General features: G+C 35.6%; 1 long non-coding RNA gene across 1 annotated transcript in view; it reads left to right on the forward strand.

The window, feature by feature from the left end:
* Window positions 1–6,120, forward strand: part of LOC118156549 — a 15,756-nt gene extending 9,636 nt beyond the window's left edge. Inside the window, exons 2-3 of the long non-coding RNA XR_004746313.1 lie at window positions 3,024–3,037; window positions 5,980–6,120. This is a non-coding gene — a long non-coding RNA (uncharacterized LOC118156549). The remainder of the gene's footprint in view (window positions 1–3,023; window positions 3,038–5,979) is intronic.
* Window positions 6,121–6,510: the final 390 nt, after the last annotated feature.

The raw sequence follows: 6,510 nt of genomic DNA on the forward strand, positions 1-6,510 counted from the left end.
TTTTTTTTTTTTTTTTTTTTTTTTTTTTTTTTTTTTTTTTGGAGGAGGTTGTAATCTGGATTATTATCTACACTCAGTTGCCTTTTCTATGACAGTTCAAACAAATGTTTTGGTGTATTTAGTAGAATTAATTTTGCAGTCTCCACTATCCTTAATGATTAAAATTGTCTTCCTAGGTTCAGTATTATGTGATAACCACAAATTTTAAGGACAAAAATTATTTCTGCAGAAGGTCAGAAATAAGATAATTATTTATTTATTTATTTATTTATTTTTAAAATGTAAGGTTGTTATAGGATGATTTAGATGATTCATCAACTTTCACATAGTATTCTAATGCTGTAGAGTGGTTGCAATCAGCTTAGCATGTTTTCCCCTAATTGTTCAGTTCAGGCCGTTGAAAAAGGTGAATTGTTCAACTTTCAATATAATTATAATATCTCTCTTAAAAACAAAACAAAACAAAACAAACAAAACAAAACAAACAAACAAACAAAAAAAAAACAGACAGACAAAGTGTTTCTATTGCATCAGTATGCACTTAAACATAAGGTTTAGGTGAGAAACTGTTAAGATTATTCCCCACAGTTGTTTCTGTTAGTAGTGGCACATGTTCTGGTACTTTTGGCCATTAACTCTTTCAATACTAGGAAAGAGCCTTTAAGAAGTGGCAGTGCACATTCATATGGCTATACTTTCTTTTCCAAATTCCCTATCCCCCAAAATGAATCTCATCCATGATAACTGCTGGCTGGGAAAATCCCTGGACTTTTCTGTTTTGCAGACTGTGCTTCATTACTGGCTGGAAAAGCACTACCTGGCAGAGGCTAAAACTCTGCTGGTGCAGAAGCTCTGCTTAGTTTACATCACTGAAGCAAAAACACAGGGACTGTGACTGCCAGGACTGTGGGTATAGAAACATTCATTTGGAAAACCAGCCATTAAATAGACTTTTCTGTAAAAATTGGCAAGTGTCTCATCTGTCAGTCAGGTCTTGGTCATGGATACTACCCTTGGTATCAGTGGGTTTAAAAATATTTAGCATTTTCAGATAATGGGAAACAGACACACATCTCTCTTCAGGTAAGACACTCATTCCTCTTCTTTCTACCCTTGAGATCTTGTCCTGAGACTTATACATATATATACCCTTTACACATAAATATATCCAACACAGAGGGTGTCATTCTCCCTGCTTAATTTGACTGTTCTTTAAAGATATTTTCAAAAGTTACTTGAATACCTTCATTGTATTGGAAAGAACATATCTTCTGGTTTTGCCAAGCAGTTGAATTTCAGCCAAGTCCATAGTTTTGGTAACTTTTATTTAACAGTTTTGGTAACTGGTAATTTTTCTTAGTTTGCTTTTACATTTCTAGATCCTTTCATACTGCCATGATTTGACAATATGCAATTATTTTATTTGTTTTGTATGCATATAACCTGCAGGCAGCAGCTTTGCATCTAATAAATGATTCTGTAATAGAGATATTCGGACAAAGCAGACTTTTCTGGTGATGTTCATTGCCTGTAAAAAAGAATTACACAATGAACAGACATTTATTCCAGATCTAACTGCCTATTCACACAGTTCAACAGACTGACAAATTAACTGTAATGGTGCCTTCTGGTGACTCTGAATAATACAAGTCCGCGTCTTCTCACATTTTATTTTTATTTGATTTATGTATTTATTTATTTATTTTTACCTGTTTCTGTTTATGTGGATGTATTGGATGTCTGTGTTCAGGTTTTGGTGGTGGGACAGTGGACCCAGTGCAGGACATAGCTGAGAAAATTCAGCTATTTCATGGAGTGTCTCTGAAAACATTCAAGATAGAACAGAGAATGGGGTGAATAAATTGGAGAAACCACAGAAGGAACACCAAGAGCTGAGGAGGTGGTCTGTGGCATGAGAACAGGGAGTTTCTGCAGCCTATGGCAGATCCACACTGAAATTCTAAAAGGAACTGCCGTCAGTGGAAAGCCCCCCCCCCCCCCCCCCCCCGCCTCGAGCGGGGGATAAGTGTTAGAGTAGAAGTGGCAGAGAGAAACAACTAGAGGCATTCTTTTATTCGTTGTCTTTGTTTCTCCTTACCTATTTTAATTGGCAATACATGGAACTAATTTTCCCCAAGTTGAGTCTGTTTTGCCTGTGATGTTAAATGGTAAGTAGTCTTCCTGCATTTACCTTGACTCATAAGCTTTCTTGTCCCTATTTTCTCCATCTTGTCCCACTGAGGAGGGGGGAGTCAGCAGAAGGGTGGGTGGCTGGTTGTTTCCCAAGGATAACCCACCCCAATGGGATTAAGGGATAGCATGGAAGACCAAATGGATGCTTTTCCCCTGATACAGAGATATAAATTTAGTCAATTTCTGTTTAAATTAAAGCTCCTCCAGGTAAGCTTTGAGACTCCCTGAAACCTAAATTCTCTGACTATTCAAGTGAAAAAGCAAGCAGAGAAGTACCTTGCTTAAAGATATATATAGTGGTACACTGTGTACACACCTGACATATGCATATTGTATATAATATTTTTAAGTATAAGAAAACCTATCTTCATAAAATTTTGAGATAGAAAAGACAATTTTTACTCTGTCATTAATATAAGATTTTACAGCAAACGTAACATAGACTACACAGACAAAGAAAAGGTTATATGTATATATATATATATAAATATTGAATAAGAGGGAAAGAAGGATACAGCAGTCAAGTGAACCACTAATCCAACCAACCCAACTGTTACCTGGATTGTCCTCGTGTGAACAACTTGCCCTCTGGCTTTCAATAATTACATTGCATACAATTTAACAAGTGGTGTTTCTTCTTTAACTGAAAGACAGAGAAAATCGGTGCAAAGTCCTGTACATCACATAATCCCTGAGAGCAGCTGATTAAAATTACAAGGAAAAATCTTACCTCATGTATATAATCCAAATGAAAGAACGTTATTAGCTTGACAGGATACATGTTTCAGAAAAACACAAAGGATTTAGGAGCTCAAGTTCCTTTAAATGAGATCTATTTTTTTAAGTTTATTTGTGTATTGTTTATGTGTATTGTTTATTGTGTATTGTGTTTTATCAACCTATATGTTCAGAAATTGAAACATTTTATGAATTCAATATAATTTCAAGTTGGAAATAATAATAATAATATAAATAAAAATAAAAAATAATAATCTTTATTCAACTTAGAATACTGTATTATTACCAATGTAACTCATACTTAACAAAATTCTCAAATAATTTTGGAGTTATTTCTTCTAATCATTTTCCTTTTATGTATGTTTGTTTTTGTACAATTTCACTCTTTTTTTACAAGGAGTGTGAGAAAGCTGGTACTCAGTTGCAAAGGATTTTTTTTTTTTTTTTCTGTATATTTTATTTCCTTGTCATTTTTTGAAAGGATAGTTCCATTATGACTAGATTTATTTACTCATATATTTATTTATTTAACTTCATATTGTTTATCCAAACTATATATATATAGTCACAAAAATGTCCTTTTAATTTTACCTAATGTAAAACGGGATTTAAAAAATCTGTTTTGAACTTACTTTACTACTTTTTCACCTTCTAGTGAATTTGTGAAAATGTTTATAAATTTAAAATAAAGATTAAATAGGTGCCTGTTTCTCAATCATATGTAAAAATATTCAGTTGAATTAGAAGTCAGTCCTCACTCCTTTATTTGGGAAAACACGCTAGTAACTAAATAGTTGGGAACTTTTATTGCAGTGGTGTAAATCAGCATTGCTTCATTAACATTAGTGGAGCTCCACTGATTTCAATAGAACAAAGCTGATTAACTGCAAAGAAGACTCCAGCATTTAGTTTCCAAATCCAAAAGAGTGATAGCCTCTTGTAGGAGGAAATAGTTTCATTGTCTGCTGCAGATATGAAGTCTTATACATACATAAAACATAAAAATACACACCAGTGTGCCAACAGGTTTTTAATTATTTATCACACCCAGAACATAGAGTGTGATAACATTCCTGAAGTCGCTTTTTTCATTTGTTATAGCAGGTTTGCGTAATGAATGTTCAGTATTTTTTTGCTAAGCATGAATGTAAAATGGAGCAAAATAAGATCCTTGTCAAGGACCATCTAAATGGTAATGCCAGTGTTGCAAAAAGTGATAGTCTGTGTCCCTTGTAAACGATTAATTCCTACTTTTCAAGCATAGTCTGCCTGCAAAGCTGGCTGATTTAGCACTTGTTGTTTTGAACAAAGATTTTTCTAAATGTCTGTATATAATAAAAAGTATATATATTAAAGGTGCGCTTGCAGCTGAGTGTGCATGCAGGGAGGGGGTTTTTTATAATTTAGGATCACTGTGGAGATTTTGTCCCTCCCCTTCAGAAAGGCAATACTTGAAGAATATCTACATATATATTTATCTATGGTATAGGACTCAAATATCTTGTGTGTGACACTCAGAAAGCTCATGGAGACAAATTTCTCTTGACACTGAGTGTGTCATCACCTGAAATTACAGGTCTTGTCTGGAAATTAGATCCATAAGATTTTATTGTTCAATACAGATACAAAATGAGATCCAAAATCCATCTGCCTACTTAGGTTATAAAAGTACATCTACAAAATATTTAATATATTAGCTAAATTTTAGGTGTCTAAATATAAAAATTACCTTATTAAACTCATGTTCAGTTGAAATCCCAGAGTACCCAAGGGTATAACTTTTGGGATGCTCTTTGGCAATCATGCATCCAATGCTCCTCAGGCATTGGTCCCTTAGCTGTTCACTGTTGTGTACACATGTGCCAATGGAAATGTTTGTTGGATAGCTACTGTTAATTGAATCTCTGAAATTATCCTTTTTTTTTTTTTTTTTTTTTTTTTTTTTCCCTTATAGAGGTTTGAGATGTGGAATAATCCTCTTTAAGCAGTGATTGTCAATTAAACAAGGGTATAATGAAACTGTATCCTGACTAACTACAAACTCAGCTCCTTACAGGACCATTTCATAGCTTTGTGTTCTCCCATGAAAACTCTTCTCTGTTTCCCCTTTACCCTTAGGTCTGTGTATCAGACCTTTTAGCCATCACTTCTACTGAGTCTAGTGAATTTGGGCGTACTGAAAACCTTATTGGAGACCTTGAGTCTAGTCCAAAGTTTATAGGAAACTAATTGATGATATGGGCAATGAACTTGAGGTATCCACGTGTCAAAAGATAAATGTTGCAGTTAGTGCAGGTTAAGATAGGAATTTTAGTAAAGAATATATATATATATATATATAAATGTAAAGAGTTAAACCTATATTAAGATCAAAATTACAAAGACTTCCATGACTGAAATTGCTGATCTGAGCAGTACAATTGAGGTCACATGAATGAATCTACTTCTTATGCTAATTTAACTGACCATGTTCCCAAGGGCACCCAGGGAGTGCTGTGGTTTAACTCAGCAGGCAGCTGAGCAGCTGAGCACAGACATTTTCTCTCTTCCACCCCCACAATGGGATGGAGGAGAGAATCAGAATATATTAAAACTCATGGGATTGTGAAATGTGTTCATTTGATTCATGTCAGTATGGAACAATGCTAGGGCCGAATGATGAAATATAACCTTCTATCTAAGAAAAACAGAGTGATTAGTGTACATAGTTCTTGTATGATGCAAAGAAGGGTCCAGCAATTCGTGTAAATAGAGGGTTTGAAGGGCGAACATTGAGACTCGGGTATGGGAGATAAGAGGACCAAGGACTTTTTAGGGAACTTCTGACTTTTGCATAGGACACTGTGCAAGCCTCTGATATCTGACAAAGAGATCACCAAATAAGGAGAAAGGGGGAGTTGAAGGATGACCCAAGGACAAAGCCTGGGAGGAAGACTATGAGCCTTCAGCATGAGCAACCCCCAGAGGGACCACCAGAGACTGATACGCATGCGTCCAGGAGAGGGTTCAGATTCCAGGAACTGATTATAACAACCCTTCCTTTTCTAGGAGTAGTGATGAATATGTATTAGTCTAGGAGCATAAAAAACAGCCGTCTGATGTAACAGGTGAGCGTCTTGGTGGAGCAGAGACTCTCGGTGCACCCAGCACTCATTGCTTGCCTCTATTTGCTTAATAAATTGCAAACTTTAATTGGAATCCTATTTGTAACTCAATCATTTATCACAGGTTGCAATAAAGACTTTTTAATAGGAGAGAAAAGGGAGGAATAATAATAACAGCAACAACAATAAATAATAATAATAATAAATACTATATAAGGAAGCGATGCACAGTGCTCACCTCTGCTGACTTATGCCTAGCCAATTCTGTTATTGCTGAGCATTATGCCATATGGCACAGGACATCCACTTGGCCAGCCTGAGCCAGCTATCCTGGTTCTGTCCCCTCCAGCTCCTGGTGCACCCCCAGTCTCTTGCTTCAGGGCAGCACAGGAAGCTGAACAATCCTTGGCTCTGGATGAGTGTTGCTCTGCAACAACTGAGATGTCAGAGTGCTAGCAGCATTATTCTCATCCTA

This window comes from Oxyura jamaicensis, chromosome Z (assembly GCF_011077185.1).
Source record: "Oxyura jamaicensis isolate SHBP4307 breed ruddy duck chromosome Z, BPBGC_Ojam_1.0, whole genome shotgun sequence".
In the NCBI taxonomy this organism is placed as follows: domain Eukaryota; kingdom Metazoa; phylum Chordata; class Aves; order Anseriformes; family Anatidae; genus Oxyura; species Oxyura jamaicensis.